The sequence below is a fragment of the Pongo abelii genome, chromosome 6 (assembly GCF_028885655.2).
Source record: "Pongo abelii isolate AG06213 chromosome 6, NHGRI_mPonAbe1-v2.0_pri, whole genome shotgun sequence".
Taxonomy (NCBI): Eukaryota; Metazoa; Chordata; class Mammalia; order Primates; family Hominidae; genus Pongo; species Pongo abelii.
The window spans coordinates 103,160,342-103,178,556 of record NC_071991.2 but is presented as its reverse complement, the minus strand read 5'-3'; the positions used below and the strand labels follow the sequence as shown (position 1 = coordinate 103,178,556).

At 42.3% G+C, this 18,215-nt stretch overlaps 1 pseudogene; it reads right to left on the bottom strand.

Annotated features, from left to right (window-relative positions):
- Window positions 1-16,942: 16,942 nt before the first annotated feature.
- Window positions 16,943-17,043, bottom strand: LOC112134435 (U6 spliceosomal RNA; annotated as a pseudogene).
- Between the last annotated feature and the right edge of the window lie 1,172 nt (window positions 17,044-18,215).

Sequence of the window (18,215 nt, the reverse complement as noted above, 5' to 3'; positions counted from 1 at the left end):
CACAGCCGTCATGCACCATACTTACACACGTACCTTTAAAATCTTCACTTAGATTTTGTTCTATAGACTAATAGACACTTAATGCTCACCAACAGTCTTTATGTCAATGTCTCTCCAGTCATTTTGTTGTCTGGAAATTCTTCTTTAACAGATTCCCAAGGAAAGATTTTTGAAATATTATTTCCTGAATTTTCACATCTTCAGAAAAATTTGTCTGAAGCATTTATAATTTAATGTCAGTTTGATTAAAGTGGTTGATCACATTTTTTCTCTCTTGGCATAAACCATTGCAGTAAAAAAAAAAAAATGTGATGGTAATTGAGTTTTCTTTCTCTAAGTGTCTGGTTCTTTTGTCTGAATATCCAAATAACTTTTTTCCTTTAAATTCCAATAATTTTACAAGAATATGTCTCATTGAATTCTGTTCTGAGTCATTTTCCCCCAGATACACAATAATCCTTTCAAGACGTCACTCTGAGGTTTATATTTTAAGATAAGTTTTTTTTATTATAGTTTTTAGCATTTGCTCTTTTCCATTGATTGGTTTTCTTTTTCAGGACCTCCTATTTTACATATGTTTGAACATCTTTGGATATCTTTTTGAGCTGTTATTTTCTCTCAAATTCTCTCTTCATTTCTTTTGGATTTTTAAAATTTTCCTTCTTTTAATCTCCTTTTTAAAAAATGAACGTGTTTATTTATTCTAGTATTTCATGTAGTTTAATCTTAATTTCTGAAATGATTTTTTAAATTTCTTTTTCTAAAGGTAGTTCTGTTACCTCTATTTTCGAATATTCCTACTTTCCAAACACGTCATTTCTAAGTTCTTCTACCTTTGATTTATGTTGTTTTTCCATAGCTTTTATCACTTTCTTGCCTTATTTTAGCTTGTTATAAAATATTTGGTTATGGTTTTCACCTCTTTTGTGAGCATGTCTTTCTTACATGCTTTCATTGTCTAATGGAATGTTATTCTGCTCCTTATTATTACATTTTTTTTTAAATAAGAACTTTGTATGGACATTGATCATGGTCTTTTTCCTGTAGCTATGTTTAAGTGAAATAAGCTTTGCTTTTTTTTTTTTTTTTTTTTTTTTTTGGCAGAGGATGGATGGCCAAGGATAGATTTTCCAGCTTCCTAGCTCTACAACTTCTTGTTTTGTTGTTTGTGATGAGAAATTTGGCCTAAAGACTTTCTAAAATACACGCTTCTGCACCCCCTACCCCTCGCTCTTCTGCTCCCCTTCTTTCCTTTGTCCCTATTGTCCTTTTATGCATAATTTTGATTCTGCTCCCAGTACTTGTCCCTCAGTGTAGTACTAAGCAAGCTTAGTAGGAGAAGAAGAATTTGCAGCAGAGATGGTATGTAGCTCATAAAGCCTAAAATATTTACTGTCTGGCCCTTTCCAGAAAAGTTTGCCAACCCCTGTTCCACGGACAACTCTATCTTTTCTCTGAAGAGCGCCTCCCCACTCTGTGTGGTCTAGGTGGTGCCGTCATTCTCTGTGCATCATCAATGCCAGTGAGATGTGACCCTAGAAGGGGTTAATAAATTGAGCCTTTCCTGCAGCTGACATACAGATATTAGGAGGGAGATTTTTCTATTGGGGTTGCTTAGCTGTGGGTTGTAAATCTCAGGCTGCTGGTGGCCACTTCTCTTAGCCATAAGGAGGAAGCCTATTTGCACTGGGAGAAAACGGGGCTTAGGTTATGAAGGCAGTGGAGTATATAATGAAATCTCTGACTCTAGCTAAAGCAGCTGCATCCTTGGACTTTGCGGCTACATGAGCCGATACATTCATTTTCTGCTTGAGCTAGTGTGAGGTGGATTCTGATGCCACAACCCAAAAAAACCCAGACTTACACAGCTGTATACATAAAATCACATGTGCATGGTCATTGAAATGATTTTTCTCAAATTATTCCCTGCTAAGTCTATTTTTTTAACTATAAGAGAATTAAAGAGTTAAATAAAAACAAGGGAGGTAGAAGAAATTACTTTGCCCGTGAGCAACAGAATACCTTAGCTAAGATTTGGTAAATTAGTCTAAATTTTTAAAAAGCATGCACTGAATAGGCTGGGCATGGTAGTTCACACCTGCAATCTCAGTGTTCTGGGAGGCTGAGACAGGAGTATCGCTTGAGGCCAGGAGTTCAAGACCAGCCTGGGCAACATAGAAAGACCCTGTTTCTACAAAAAATAAAATAAATTAGCTGAATGTGGTGGTGCATCCCTGCAGTCCTAGCTACACAAGAGGCTGAGGCAAGAGGATTCCTTGAGAGCCTGGGAGTCCAATGCTGCAGTGAGCTGTACTTCACTGCACTCCAGCTTGGGTGACAAAGTGAGACTCTGTCTCAAAAAAAAAAAAAGCATGTATGAAATAAGTTCAGCTTGTAGTTTATAAATAATATTGAAAATAATTTGATTTAATGAGAACAAGTAACATCACATTTTGATAGGCCAGGGCTGGCAGAGTTTGAATTAGAAAACATAAATTACTACTATAGTGGAGTGGAGCCCATCAGAAACATCAGTGGAGCTTTTCCAAAAACCAGATCTTAAAAGGCCACAATGAGGACCTACTGGGATAACGGTGATAAATAGAAAAGCTTGGGAATTACTACTCCAATATGGTTCCTTCACCTTTAAAAAATGTGTATTTTATATTTTGCTTAATTTGGGCTATTCTTAGGTAAGGTTCAAAGTTCTTATTTCCGTTATCTCTAAATATATATTCATACCACCACCAGATGGTTTCACCAACGATAAAAAACTATTTTTCAGTTGACTACACCTAGTGGTAGCAAGGACCTGGGGAAATCTTGTAGCTCTATTAGACCAAGGTCAGATCCAAACCAAAAATGAATAATGGCTAGGATACCAGAAAGGCACAGAAGCAAACATTTGAGATTTATTAAGATGTTTTATGAAAATATCGGAGCAACAATCTCTTTATCTTGAACAAGAGAGTGAATAAGAAATCTGTCCCAGATAAATAATTTAGGATTGACTTGAATTAGCTCCTGATGTGATTCTCTGGACACTAAAATCACTCATGTGTAAGCACTGCAGATGCCAGGCCCTCAGGCACTTGAAAGCAACCTCCTTTCTCTCTTCATTAGAATGGCTGAAGGGACTGCCAAACGCTCTCTTAGACTAGAGCAGGGCAACAAGAGGCCCCGCATGGTGAGAAACCCACTTTGCAAACCACAGGGGTGGAATGGAGGCTGTGGGTCCATCAGTGCTGACAAGTGGGAGCCTCCAGGCCTCAGGTCCACATCCGAGAGGGAGAGCGCATCCCCAGTCTACCAACAATTTCACCTGTAATTTGTACACATGCAGCTCTTTTGTTCTGCTTAATGCTGGAAGGGATGTACGTGAGAAAGAGTAGGCCAGGAGGGAACAAACCCCTAGCATTTTCTTTTCTTGCCATTCATTACATAACTCTTTTCTGTCCATTTTTTCTTAAAGTCTCTGATATTGAAGGGGAGCTAATTCTTGCTTTGGATGAGAGGATCCAAATGACGGCTGTCATTCTGTGTTTTGCTTAACTCATTCCAAAACAGTACATGCACTTAGAAGATTTTTTTCTTCTAAGAACTGAACTTGGCCATTTCCCAGGCAGCTCTATGATCCAGCAAAAAATCAGAACTTGGGTCACAGATTAGGAAAGTAATTCTTTGAATAACCCCTCTTGGCTTTTCCAGACATCCTGTCCCCAGCCACTTCCTAGAAGCTCAAGGTGACTTACAGCAGAAGTTTTCTTACACACTTCCTATCTTAACCCAGTCTAGAAAGAGAACCTCCAGCCAGGAGCTAATAGTAGCAGCAGCAGTAATAGTAGTAACAGTAGTAGTGACAAACCACTTTCACAAACATTGTCGTATTTGCTCTCACAGCAGTCCTATGAAGAATGAGTACAAGTTCTGTGGTCTTCATTCTGTGGACCAACAGACTGAGATTCTGAAAAGTGAAGGTAGTAATTGAGAGAGCAGGTACTTGAAATTCAAGTCTTTTACCTATAACTCAAGTCTAAGAGGCTATATCACTCTGCTAGTTAGTTACAGATCCTGAAGTTGACTGGCTAAATAACTAGTAGAACCAGAGAAGTCTGTCTCTCAAATGTTAATAGGAGCCTGGAGCTAAGTAGCTGGTGTTGCTTCTTGGGGCTGCCTCTTGGAAGATGCAATGGCTTTGCTCTGTCATGCTCCAGGCAGCTCAGAAGTGACAGAATGGGGACCTGGATTTCAACCTAACATAGATCTACCTAATGCTTATAGTCATCAATCGTGTACCTCAGAAGTGGTGAGATAATCATGCAGAGATGGCATAATAATGCAGCAGACAGCCAGACGTGGTGGCTCATACCTGTAATTTCCAGCATTTTGGGAGGCTGAGGCAAGAGGATCGCTTGAGTCCAGGAGTTTGAGACCAGCCTAGTCAACATAGGGAGACCCCTATCTCTACAAAAAATTTAAAAATTGGCTGGGTGTGGTAGTGCATGCCTGTAGTCCTAGCTACTTGTGAGGCTAAGGTAGGAGGATTGCTTCAGCCTAGGAGGTTAAGGCTGCAATGAGCAATGATCATGCCACTGCACTCCAGCCTGGGTGACAGAGCAAGACCATATTTTTTTTTTTTTTTTTTTTTTTTTTTGAGACAGAGTCTTGCTCTGTCACCCAGGCTGGAGTGCAGTGATGTGATCTCCACTCGCTGCAACCTCTGCCTCCCAGGTTCAAGCAACTCTCCTGCCTCAGGCTCCAGAGTAGCTGGGATTACAGGTGCGTGCCACCACGCCCGGCTAATTTTTATATTTTTAGTGGAAACGGGGTTTCACCATTTTAGTCAGGCTGGTCTCGAACTCCTGACCTCGTGATACACCCACCCCAGCCTCCCAAAGTTCTGGGATGGTAGGCATGAGCCACTACACCTGGCCAAGACCATATCTTTGGGAAAAAAAAAAAAAGGTGGCAGGCTGTTGGCTGTTGTACAAGAGACCCAAGTCAGTTAGGGGCTTAGAAAACATCTCAGGTCTCATCTAACCCCAAGATTTCTATGAGTTCCTGGAAAAGTGGAGAGGAAGAAAGGGGGCTTTGAAAGCAGAAGTAATGATTCAGTAAGGATGTTGGCTGCATTTTTCCTCTAGAAGGTGAACCAGAGAGTAAAGAACAGATTTTTCTTTATTTTGCAAAACCCAGGTAGGGAGAGTGGAGGGGAATGGAGTAAGAATTAATGCATTGAAGTTAGAAACAAAAAGAATGGAGGGAACAAGCAAGTAAGAAGGAGAAGAAAGAAAGGAACATGTTATGTTTCCTTTGAGAGAATCATTTGTCGGGACACTACATCTCAAACCTGATAACAGCAGGTAAATGCAGCTTTGAGTATTGCATAAAAATATCACCTGATTTTAAAAAATCAAAACTTATTTTTAGTTCACTTTTTCCACTTCTTCCATGCAGAGATATTTAGCCAAGCCTTACAACTGGTATTATAGGTTGAATTGTTTCCTCTAGAAAAGATAGGTTGAGGTCCTAACTGCTGGTACCTCAGAATGTAACATTATTCAGAAATACGGTATTTACAGAGGTAATAAAGTTGAAATGGGGTCATTAGGATGGAACCTAATCCAATGTGACTGGTGTCATGGACAGGGAAATTTGGACACAGAGACGGACACACACACACAGTGAGGATGGCACATGAAGATGGAGGCAGACACCAGGTGATGCAGCTACAAGCCAAGGAACACCAAAGATTGCCCGAAAACCATCAGAAGCTAGGGGAGGGGCCTGGGACAGGTTCTCCCTTGCAGCCCTAAGGAGGAACCAACCCTGCTAACACCTTGATCGTGAACTTCCAGCCTCCAGGACTGTGAGACAATGTGTTTCTGTTGTTTAAGCCGCCCAGCGTGGGGTACTTTGCTACAGCAGCCTAAGTAGACTAGTCCAACTGGCTATTGAAGTTTCAACTTTCCTGGCTCCATGCTTTCCAGGTAAAGGCCTGCAGTGCTTCTGGAACTGTGATGCTCAAAAGGCAAGGAGAATCCAGGGAGTTGGAGCAGGAAGTATCCCAGAGATCATCAATCTTAACTTATTTTATAGATATGAAAATTGAAGTTCAGGAGGAGCGAGTGACTTGCCCAAGTTTTCACCATGCATAGCCATGACTCAAACCCAGGTTGTCAGACCTCCAGCCCACAGCTCTTTCTACCAGGGCCCGATCTTACCCAAACTGCACACACAGCCCTTCCTGTAGTTACTTACCTGTTGGTTGCATGCCTCTTAAGTGTGAAACTTTGGGCTGGAGTTACTTGGAACCTGCTGGCATGGCAACTGGTGGGGGCAGGAGCAGGTCCTTTCTAGGGAATCTAGGGCTGCATCAGGGAGGCAACAGCTTAGAAGACTAGATACTCCTGCTGTCTGCAGACACATCATGTTTCTGGTCCTTTCCTCACCTTCCTCCTCTGTTACCCTGCCCTCATGGTCAATCTAAATCACAGAACTAGGAGGGCTAGAGAGGAAAATGCTCCATGTTAGCTCAAATGCTAAGAAGGAGCCAGTGACTGCAACATATATTTGCAGAATTTCTTATGGAATTAAGCTCAGAATAAACTTTCTGATCCCCAGGTAAATCATCAAAGAATGAGGCTTTATTTGTTCTGCTCCTCTGCATCTATATGAAAAGACAGTCCTGGGCTACTTTCTCCAATCATACAGATCGGGCCTAAGTTTGTAAGTGGCTCCCAAGTCAGAAGGTATTTGGATTTGTCTCCTCTCCAAAAGTCCTCAAGCAGACCGTTGATTTTTGTCCCACCCAGTAAACATGCCAAGTGCAAGATAACTACACATTTAAAGGAGCAGCAATTAAGTGAAATCTTGGGGAGGAAGGCATGGTTTTTCTACCATGGGAAGGAGAGCAGGGACTCCTTCCTCCTAATCTTCCTCTTACTGTCTTCCTGGGAACTGGACTTCTCTTGATTTTGTCTCTCAGCAGGAAGAATGAGGCAGGGCCACATTTAAAGTGGTCATAGCCCCCAGGAGCTGACAGGCAAGGAAGGATCTTGGATCCACCTGTACAAAAGGGCCCAGAGGAAATCCTTTGTTCTGATGTTGAGACACAGCCGTGTGGAAGGAAACCAGGCACAGCCTGTGCACTGATAGACTGGGGAGGTGAAACACTTCAACTGTCCCTTTGTTCTCTAGTGCTGTTGCTCTATCTTCCTTTCTATACCTTCCCCCATCCTACCCCAACAAGAACCAGATAGCGCCTTCCTGAACTGATCAGTTTCTCACCTTGCCTTTTTTTAAAAACCGCCATTGGTACAAACAGATGTGATAGTGAAGGTGAGTGTGATTTTCCTTCAAGATCAGGATCAGAGACATCTCTGCTTGTAGCCTGACCTACCTGCCCATTACTTTACTATGTTTTTGGTTTGGTGTGAAGCAGGGTCTGCTCAATCCAACTCTTCTGTTCTCTAACCTTCCCACATTTTACTAGTAGCTGCCCATTCCTCCCCACCCACAAAGTTACTGAGGGAGAAGCCACGTTTGGGCAGGGTGACCTGACCCCACACACCACCACATCTCCTTAGCCCATTGGGCCAAGCCCATGTCCTACTCCTGGGGAGCTTGGAATTCATGCAGGAGAGACAGCTCAGAAGCTGTTGACAGTGGCTGTTTTTTGCCAAGTGGATTAGTAAGCAGAGAAAGCCGCTCTGCAGCCAGATGGACGGATGGATGGACTTGCATAGAAGCAGGAAAAAGAGAGTGAGGGAAGACTTAACTGTCCACGGTGCTTTCATTCCTAGTTCCAGAACATCCCTAAGACCCAGCTGCCTCTTGACCTTGGCTTCGTTGATAATCCCCTAGCTTGAGCTAGTTTATGTGGACTTCTGTTGCTTACCTGAAACCAAAAGAACCCCCATTTATCAGAAATCACCTCTGAAACCATTAGCTGGAGAATGGCCAGAGCTGGAGCACTGTAAGATCTCCCCCCGAAAAACACTCCTGTGAGGCCTGGAAAATCCTCTTACTGTATCATTTGAGCCACATTTTACCATCTCACCCACAAGGGTGAAATGCAAATTTGGAGAATGACTCTATGACATCCGGACACCTTCTCACTCCCCATTTAACTTTGAGCTGGCACGTTAACCACAACTGCCAGTTCACATTCATTTTAGCTGCCATGTTTTAGGAAGGACAGTAATGGTTCACAGTCCTTTATCTGAATTATCAAAGCCCAGTGTTTTGGAATTCAAAAATTTTCAGATTTTAAGAAGTATGGCCCATTATAAATTACATTACAAATTATATAACTCCCCTGGAAGGGTCTATGGCTGTCTCCTAATCAAACAAAATGCACTAATATTTAAAAAGTGGAATAAATAGTGATTATAAGTAGTTTCATGTCAAGTTTTCCTTCCAAATAGTTTCAGATTAACTCAGGACAGGTGTTGCCTCAAGTGAGTTACTAAAAATCTTAGTTTCAAAGCTTTCAATATTGCACTCATGAACGATTATGGTTCCCCATTTCACAGATAAGTAAACTGATGACCAAGAAGGCTAGGTACCTTACTTGGGCAGTCTGGCTTTAAAGGCCACAGCCTTAACTACCATCCCATCCTGCCACTCCATTGTTACACTGCCTCGTCAAACTTAACCCTAACCAAGAGTGGCAGGCTGATGCCAGATCTGTTAAACCCTATGGAGAAAAATCAGAACGGGAGCTGCTGAACAGAATAGACAAAGCCAAAAAGGAGATGTGGTCATCTTCTTCAGATAGCCATCTTTTTCTCAAATTCTTTCCCTATGGCCATTTTTAACCAGGGGACACTGGGCTACCAAGGACACTAAGAACAATCTTGCAAGGAGAAAGAGGTGTTGAGGTTCCGAGCGAGAGGTATGCAAAGGATGAGTAGAGGTTAATCCTAATCTTTGCCAAGTAAAGCAAAGGAAAGCTATGAGTGTCAACAGCCTCAGGTCTTTATCTTTTAGTTTGTTCATTCATCACTCATTGGGTGCCTACTTTGTGTACAATGCAATCAGTGCTGGAAAATGCCAGAGAACAAACTGTCCCTGGCTAGCAAAGCCCTCTACAAGCCTGCTCCCAGCTGCCTTTCTGATCTCTTCTCTCCCCTTATAAACTTCTCCCTCTCCCACTAAATCCAGCCACACCAGCCCTTCCATGCCACAAACCCTCCAAGATCTTCCCGGCATTGGGACCTTTGCCCTTGCAGTTTCCCGTGCAGGCATTTTCTGCTTCCCGCCCTTCCAATGGCTGGCTGACTTCCCTAACCATCCAATGGGAGGAGCCACCCAGTTGCTCATTTCCCCATTGCCTTAATTTTCATCTTTGCTCTTACTGGTATCTAACGTTTTTTCTGTTTTTCATTTGTTTACCTTCTCTCCCTATTGAATACAGCTTTCTGGAATCGGGAAGCTGATCTGTTTTGCAGTCTGCTGAATCTGCAATGTTTCAAATAGTGCCTAGTGCATAGTAAGTAGTCTATAAATATTTATTGAATAACAAGCAAGAAATTGGGCTTATATTTTGGAGTTTATGTTAGCTTTGTTGTATTGTTTGTTTGCTTTTGAAAGCCTCAAGTTTTAGACTAGAGAAAACATACCACAGGTATGTGGCTGAGATGGCTACCTGTCCAGCAACATCCATATTCTCTGCCTTTAATAACAGCACTCCTGTGTTTTAGCTGAGAATTTCTCCGGCCAGTTCAAGTGTACTTCTCTTGGCATCTTTACAGCATGGATTTGGCCATGCTGGGTGAGAATGAGCTGTGTCATTTCTGAGTCATGTCCTTAAAAGAAATTCACATCCTCCCCTCCCCTGGCCTTTATCCGCCTTCCCGCTACCTAGATGATATCAGGATCCAAAGCAACCCCATTGGAGCCAAAGATGGAAATCCTGTGTTGAGAATGACAGAGCCGCCTTGTCAGCTGTGAACAGTTTACTTCTGGGTTACTACATGGAGAAAAATAAACTCCCATCTTGTTTAAGCCATTATATGTGGGGCTTTCTTAGTTACAACAGCTAGGCCAGTACCCTATGCCTAATAGAAGTTTTTAAGTCTTTTTCAGCAACTTAGAGTGTTTTTGCTCTATCTGGTCTGCGTCTGCCAGAAACTACTACCCAAATATTACCTTTATTTTTTGTTTTATTTTATCCTTACCATTTGTCAAGTTAGTTCCTGTGTCCCACAACACACTGCATTTGTGTGTTGCAGAAAGAGAAGGAAAACACATTTAATGAATGTCTACTAGGTACCAGGGACTATGTTAAATGCCTTGCCTGTAATACTTTGATTCTCCTAATAGACATATGAGTCTGATGTCATTTTCTTTTTTTTCCTCCATTTTTTTTATTATTATTATACTTTAAGTTCTAGGGTACATGACCACAACATGGAGGTTTGTTACATATGTATACATGTGCCATGTTGGTGTGCTGCACGCATTAACTTGTCATTTACATTAGGTCTATCTCCTAATGCTATCCCTCCGCCCTCCCCCAACCCCATGACAGGCCCCGGTGTGTGATGTTCCCCTTCCCGTGTCCATGTGTTCTCATTGTTCAATTCTCACCTACGAGTGAGAACATGTTGTGTTTGGTATTTTGTCCCTGTGGTAGTTTGCTGAGAATGATGGTTTCCAGCTTTATCCATGTCCCTACAAAGGACATGAACTCATCCATTTTTATGGCTGTACAGTATTCCATGGTATATATGTGCCACATCTTTTTAATCCAGTCTATCATTGATAGACATTTGGGTTGGTTCCAAGTCTTTGCTATTGTGAATAGTGCCAAAATAAACACACATGTGCATGTGTCTTTATAGCAGCATGATTTATAATCCTTTGGGTATATACCCAGTAATGGGATGGTTGGGTCAAATGGTATTTCTAGTTCTAGATCCTTGAGGAATCGCCACACTGTCTTCCACAATGGTTGAACTAGTTTACAGTCCCACCAACAGTGTAAAAGTGTTCCTATTTCTCCACATCCTCTCCAGCACCTGTTGTTTCCTGACTTTTTAATGATCGCCATTCTAACTGGTGTGAGATGGTATCTCATTGTGGTTTTGATTTGCATTTCTCTGATGGCCAGTGATGATGAACATTTTTTCATGTGTCTATTGGCTGCATAAATGTCTTCTTTTGAGAAGCGTCTGTTCATATCCTTCGCCCACTTGTTGATGGGGTTGTTTTTTTCTTGTAAATCTGTTTGGGTTCTTTGAAGATTCTGCATATTAGCCCTTTGTCAGATGAGTAGATTGCAAAATTTTTCTCCCATTCTGTAGGTTGCCTGTTCACTCTGCTGGTAGTTTCTTTTGCTGTGCAGAAGCTGTTTAGTTTAATTAGATCCCATTTGTCAATTTTGGCTTTTGTTGCCATTGCTTTTGGTGTTTTAGACATGAAGTCCTTGCCCATGCCTATGTCCTGAATGGTATTGCCTAGGTTTTCTTCTAGGTTTTTCGTGGTTTTAGGTCTAACGTTTAAGTCTTTAATCCATCTTGAATTAATTTTTGTATAAGGTATAAGGAAGGGATCCAGTTTCAGCTTTCTACATATGGCTAGCCAGTTTTCCCAGCACCATTTATTAAATAGGGAATCCTTTCCCCGTTGCTTGTTTTTGTCAGGTTTGTCAAAGATCAGATGGTTGTAGATGTGTGGTATTATTTCTGAGGGCTCTGTTGTGTTCCATTGGTCCATATCTCTGTTTTGGTTACTGTAGCCTTGCAGTATAGTTTGAAGTCAGGTAGTATGATGCCTCTAGCTTTGTTCTTTTGGCTTAGGATTGTCTTGGCAATGCGGGCTCTTTTTTGGTTCCATATGAACTTTAAAGTAGTTTTCTCCAATTCTGTGAAGAAAGTCATTGGTAGCTTGATGGGGATGGCATTGAATCTATAAATTATCTTGGGCAATATGGCCATTCTCATGATATTGATTCTTCCTATCCATCAGCATGGAATGTTCTTCCATTTGTTTGTGTCCTCTTTTATTTCATTGAGCAGTGGTTTGTAGTTCTCCTTGAAGAGGTCCTTCACATCCCTTATAAGTTGGATTCCTAGGTATTTTATTCCTTTGAAGAAATTGTGAATGGGAGTTCACTCATGATTTGGCTCTCTGTTTGTCTGTTATTGGTGTATAAGAATGCTTGTGATTTTTGCACATTGATTTTGTATCCTGAGACTTTGTTGAATGAAGTTGCTTATCAGTTTAAGGAGATTTTGGGCTGAGACAATGGGGTTTTCTAAATATACAATCATGTCATCTGCAAACAGGGACAATTTGACTTCTTCTTTTCCTAATTGAATACCCTTTATTTCTTTCTCCTGTCTGATTGCCCTGGCCAGAACTTCCACCACTATGTTGAATAGGAGTGGTGAGAGAGGGCATCCCTGTCTTGTGCCAGTTTTCAAAGAATGTTTTTGCCCATTCAGTATGATATTGCCTGTGGGTTTGTCATAAATAGCTCTCATTTTGAGATACATCCCATCAACACCTAATTTATTGAGAGTTTTTAACATGAAGGGCTGTTGAATTTTGTCAAAGGCCTTTCCTGCATCTATTGAGATAATCATGTGGTTTTTGTCTTTGGTTCTGTTTATATGCTGGATTATGTTTACTGATTTGCATATATTGAACCAGCCTTGCATCCCAGGGATGAGGCCCACTTGATCATGGTGGATAAGCTTTTTGATGTGCTGCTAGATTCTGTTTGCCAGTATTTTATTGAGGATTTTTGCATCGATGTTCATCAGGGATATTGGTCTAAAATTCTCTTTTTTTTGTTGTGTCTCTGCCAGGCCTTGGTATGAGGATGATGCTGGCCTCATAAAATGAGTTAGGGAGGATTCCCTCTTTTTCTATTGATTGGAATAGTTTCAGAAGGAATGGTACCAGCTCCTCTTTGCACCTCTGGTAGAATTCAGCTGTGAATCCGTCTGGTCCTGGACTTTTTTTGGTGAGTAGGCTATTAATTATTGCCTCAATTTCAGAGCCTGTTATTGGTCTATTCACAGACTCGACTTCTTCCTGGTTTAGTCTTGGGAGGGCATATGTGTCCAGGAATTTATCCATTTCTTCCAGATTTTCTAGTTTATTTGCATAGAGGTGTTTATAGTATTCTCTGATGGTAGTCTGTATTTCTGTGGGATCGGTGGTAATATCCCCTTTATCATTTTTTATTGTGTCTATTTGATTCTTCTCTCTTTTCTTCTTTATTAGTCTTCCTAATGGTCTATCAATTTTGTTGATCTTTTCAAAAAGCCAGCTCCTGGATTCATTGATTTTTTGAAGGGTTTTTTTGTGTCTCTATCTCCTTCAGTCCTGCTCTGATCTTAGTTATTTCTTGCCTTCCGCTAGCTTTTGAATGTGTTTGCTCTTGCTTCTCTAGTTCTGTCAATTGTGATGCTAGGGTGTGAATTTTATATCTTTCCTGCTTTCTCCTGTGGGCATTTAGTGCTATAAATTTCCCTCTACACACTGCTTTAAATGTGACCCAGAGATTGTGGTATGTTGTGTCTTTGTTCTCATTGGTTTCAAAGAACATCTTTATTTCCGTCTTCATTTTGTTTTGTACCCACTAGTCATTCAGGAGAAGGTTGTTCAGCTGCCATGTAGCTGAGCGGTTTTGAGTGAGTTTCTTAATCCTGAGTTCTAGTTTGATTGCACTGTGGTCTGAGAGACAGTTTGTTATAATTTCTGTTCTTTTACATTTGCTGAGGAGTGCTTTACTTCCAACTATGTGGTCAATTTTGGAATAAGTGTGATGTGGTGTTGAGAAGAATGTATATTCTGTTGATTTGGGGTGGAGAGTTCTATAGATGTCTGTTAGGTCCGCTTGGTGCAGAGCTGAGTTCAAGTTCTGGATATCCTTGTTAACTTTCTGTCTCATTGATCTGTCTAATGTTGACAGTGGGGTGTTAAAGTCTCCCATTATTATTGTGTGGGAGTCCAAATCTCTTTGTAGGTCTCTAAGGACTTGCTTTATGAATCTGGGTGCTCCTGTATTGGGTGCATATATATATTTAGGATAGTTAGCTCTTCTTGTTGAATTGATCCTCTTACCATTATGTAATGGCCTTCTTTGTCTCTTTTTATCTTTGTTGGTTTAAAGTCTGTTTTATCAGAGACTAGGATTGCAACCCCTGCCTTTTTTTGTTTTCCATTTGCTTGGTAGATCTTCCTCCGTCCCTTTATTTTGAGCCTATGTGTGTCTCTGCACATCAGATGGGTCTCCTGAATACAGCACACTGATGGGTCTTGACTCTTCATCCAATTTGCCAGTCTGTGTCTTTTAATTGGAGCATTTAGCTCATTTACATTTAAGGTTAATATTGTTATGTGTGAATTTGATCCTGTCATTATGATGTTAGCTGGTTATTTTGCTCGTTAGTTGATGCAGTTTCTTCCTAGCATCAATGTTCTTTACAATTTGGCATGATTTTGCAGTGGCTGGTACCAGTTTTTCCTTTCCATGTTTAGTGCTTGCTTCAGGAGCTCTTGTAGGGCAGGCCTGGTGGTGACAAAATCTCTCAGCATTTGTTTGTCTGTAAAGTATTTTATTTATCCTTCACTTATGAAGCTTAGTTTGGCTGGATATGAAATTCTGGGTTGAAAATTCTTTTCTTTAAGAATGTTGAATATTGGCTCCCACTCTCTTCTGGCTTGTAGAGTTTCTGCTGAGAGATCCGCTGTTAATCTGATGGGCTTCCCTTTGTGGGTAACCTGACCTTTCTCTCTGGCTGTCCTTAACATTTTTTCCTCCATTTCAACTTTGATGAATCTGACAATTATGTGTCTTGGAGTTGCTCTTCTCGAGGAGTATCTTTGTGGCATTCTCTGTATTTCCTGAATTTGAATGTTGGCCTGCATTGCTAGGTTGGGGAAGTTCTCCTGGATAATATCCTGCAGAGTGTTTTCCAACTTGGTTCCATTCTCCCCGTCATTTTCAGGTACACCAATCAGATGTAGATTTGGTCTTTTCACATAGTCCCATATTTCTTGGAGGCTTTGCTCATTTCTTTTTACTTTTTTTTCTCTAAACTTCTCTTCTCACTTCATTTCATTCATTTGATCTTCAATCACTGATACTCTTTATTCCAGTTGATCGATTCGGCTATTGAAGCTTGTGCATGCGTCACGTAGTTCTCGTGCCATAGTTTTCAGCTCCATCAGGACATTTAAAGACTTCTCTACACGGGTTATTCTACTTAGCCATTCGTCTAATCTTTTTTCAGGGTTTTCAGCTTCTTTGCAATGGGTTCGAACTTCCTCCTTTAGCTCAGAGAAGTTTGATTGTCTGAAGCCTTCTCTCAACTTGTCAAAGTCATTCTCCATCCAGCTTTGTTCCATTGCTGGCAAGGAGCTGTGTTCCTTTGGAGGGGGGAGAGGCGCTTTGATTTTTAAAATTTTCAGCTTTTCTGCTCTGTTTTTTCCCCATCTTTGTGGTTTTATCTACCTTTGGTCTTTGATGATGGTGACGTACAGATGGGGTTTTGGTGTGGATGTCCTTTCTGTTTGTTAGTTTTCCTTCTAACAGTCAGGACCCTCAGCTGCAGCTCTGTTGGAGTTTGCTGGAGGTCCACTCCAGACCCTGTTTGCCTGGGTATCAGCAGCGGAGGCTGCAGAACAGCGGATATTGCTGAACAGCAAATGTTGCTGCCTGATCGTTCCTCTGGAAGCTTCATCTCAGAGGGATACCCGGCCATGTAAGGTGTCAGTCTGCCCCTATTGGGGGGATGCCTCCCAGTTAGGTTACTCAGGGGTCAGGGACCCACTTGAGGAGTCAGTCCGTCAGTTCTCAGATCTCAAACTCCATGCTGGGAGAACCACTACTCTCTTCAAAGCTGTCAGACAAGGACATTTAAGTCTGCAGAGCTTTCTGCTGCCTTTTGTTTGGCTACGCTTTGCCCCCAGAGTTGGAGTCTACAGAGGCAGGCAGGCCTCCTTGAGCTGTGGTGGGCTCCACCCAGTTCGAGCTTCCCAGCTGCTTTGTTTACCTACTCAAGCCTCAGCAATGGCAGGTGCCCCTCCCCCAGCCTTGCTGCCACCTTGCAGTTCAATCTCAGACTGCTGTGCTAGCAATGAGCCAGGCTCCGTGGGCGTGGGACCCTCCAAGCCAGGCGCAGGATATAATCTCCTGGTGTACTGTTTTCTAAGACCATTGGAAAAGCGCAGTATTAGGGTGGAAGTGACCCATTTTCCAGGTGCCATCTGTCCCAGCTTCCCTTGGCTAGGAAAGGGAATTCCCTGACCCCCTTGCACTTCCCAGGTGAGGCAATGCCTCGCCCTGCTTCAGCTCACGCTTGGTGCACTGCACCCACTGTCCTGCACCCACTATCCAACAAGCCCCAGTGAGATGAACCTGGTACCTCAGTTGGAAACGCAGAAATCACCCGTCTTCTGCGTCGCTCATGCTGGGAGCTGCAGACTGGAGCTGTTCCTATTCGGCCATCTTGGACTAAATCGATGTCATTTTCATTTTATACACATGGAAACAGGCTCAGAGAGGTTAGGTGTCTTGTCCAAGGTCACACAGCTATTAAGTGTCAGAGTTGGACTTTGAACCCAGAGGACATCGAGCCTGCTCATTCTAATACTCTGAACTTATATCATGGTATATGCAATGACTGAGGGCTTGCATAGGGGTTTCAAGATTTGCTTTTCTTTTGGCTATAATTGACATCATTAATATAATTGTGTGACTTTCACTTCATAGCTTGCTCTCTTTATGATGTCTTTATGTAGCCTTTTATCTCTCAGGGTCATGTTTATTTGTTTATAAAAATTGTGGTAAAATATAACAAATTTTACCATTTTAGCCATTTTTAACTGTACAGTTCAGTGACATTAAGTACATTCACATTGTTTTTCAGCCCTCATCACTATCCATCTCCAGAATTTTTTTTAACCAGTTCCTGAAAACAATATGAAACACTTCATGAATTTTCGTGTCCTCTTTGCACAGGGGCCATGCTAATCTCTCAGTCTCATTCCAATTTTGGTATATGTGCTGCAAAGCAAGGGGGCCTTGTGTTTAAGTCACTGGTTTTCTAACTCCTGGCTCCCCTCCCCGTTCTCTAGCTTTCCTTCTGTGATCTGCTGCCTTCAGCTCAGTAATGAATTGGAGTGTCCCAGTCATACCTGTGCCTGCTCAGGATCGTGAGGGAGAGGAAGGAGAAAAAGGCATGATTTTTTATCAGGTGGCCTGGCTTGGATATTATCTCTGCTTTCTGCCCCCACCAACAACCCAGGAATCAGAGCAAGGAGACAGGAGAAGGTTCACAAACTCCCTAATTGAAATCTGAATCATTTCGGAGTTTCTTAGCCCTTCAAAGGGAGAGTTAGGAACTGTGATTTGCTCCACACTGGAGCCATCAAGATGAGACTTGGGCTGGGCATGGTGGCTCACACCCGTAATCTCAGCACTTTAGGAGGCAAAGGTGGGAGGATCACTTGAGGTCAGGAGTTTGAGACAAGCCTGGCCAACATAGTGAAACCCCAACTCTACTAAAAAAGTACAAAAATTAGCTAAGCGTGGTGGTGCGCCCCTGTAGTCCCAGCTACTTGAGAGGCTGAGGCAGAGAATCGCTTGAACCCAGGAGGCAGAGGCTACAGTGAGCCTAGATCACGCCACTGCACTCCAGCCTGGGCAACAGAGACTCAGTCTCAGAAAAACAAAGCAAAACAAAAGATGAGACTTAGAGAGCTCCCACGTGCCAGGGCCAGGAGGAGAGATGGGAGTCACCAAGTCTTGCCTCGTCCCCTAGGTTCACAGGGGAGGCCACCAAGGGTCCAGTCAGGGTTGTAGCTTGAGCCCTGGTAGGAGCTAGAGAACCAGGTAGGATTCCTGACTCTCATCCAGGTCCCTCTACCTTAACATCTACTGACAAATCTCACCCTGCCCAATATCGTCGTATTTCCTCTTACATATACTTAAAAGCCTTTCTCTCCCTAACTAATACCTCAAGCACTGTCAGCACTTCCCAACAGAGTCCCTTGATCCCATGGGTCCTTCAGATCCAGTGCTAGGGGATAAATAAAAACCTTTAAAAAAGTAGGCAGCTGTTGCGGTTGCTCTGCTTTGCCACCCAGCTCCCCAGCAGGACAGCAGGTCCTGTCCCCCAAGCTGCTGAGAATGTTGGCTAACAACCCTCAACTGCTGGCCCGCTCTGGAATTGCCCTCACCTGCAGAC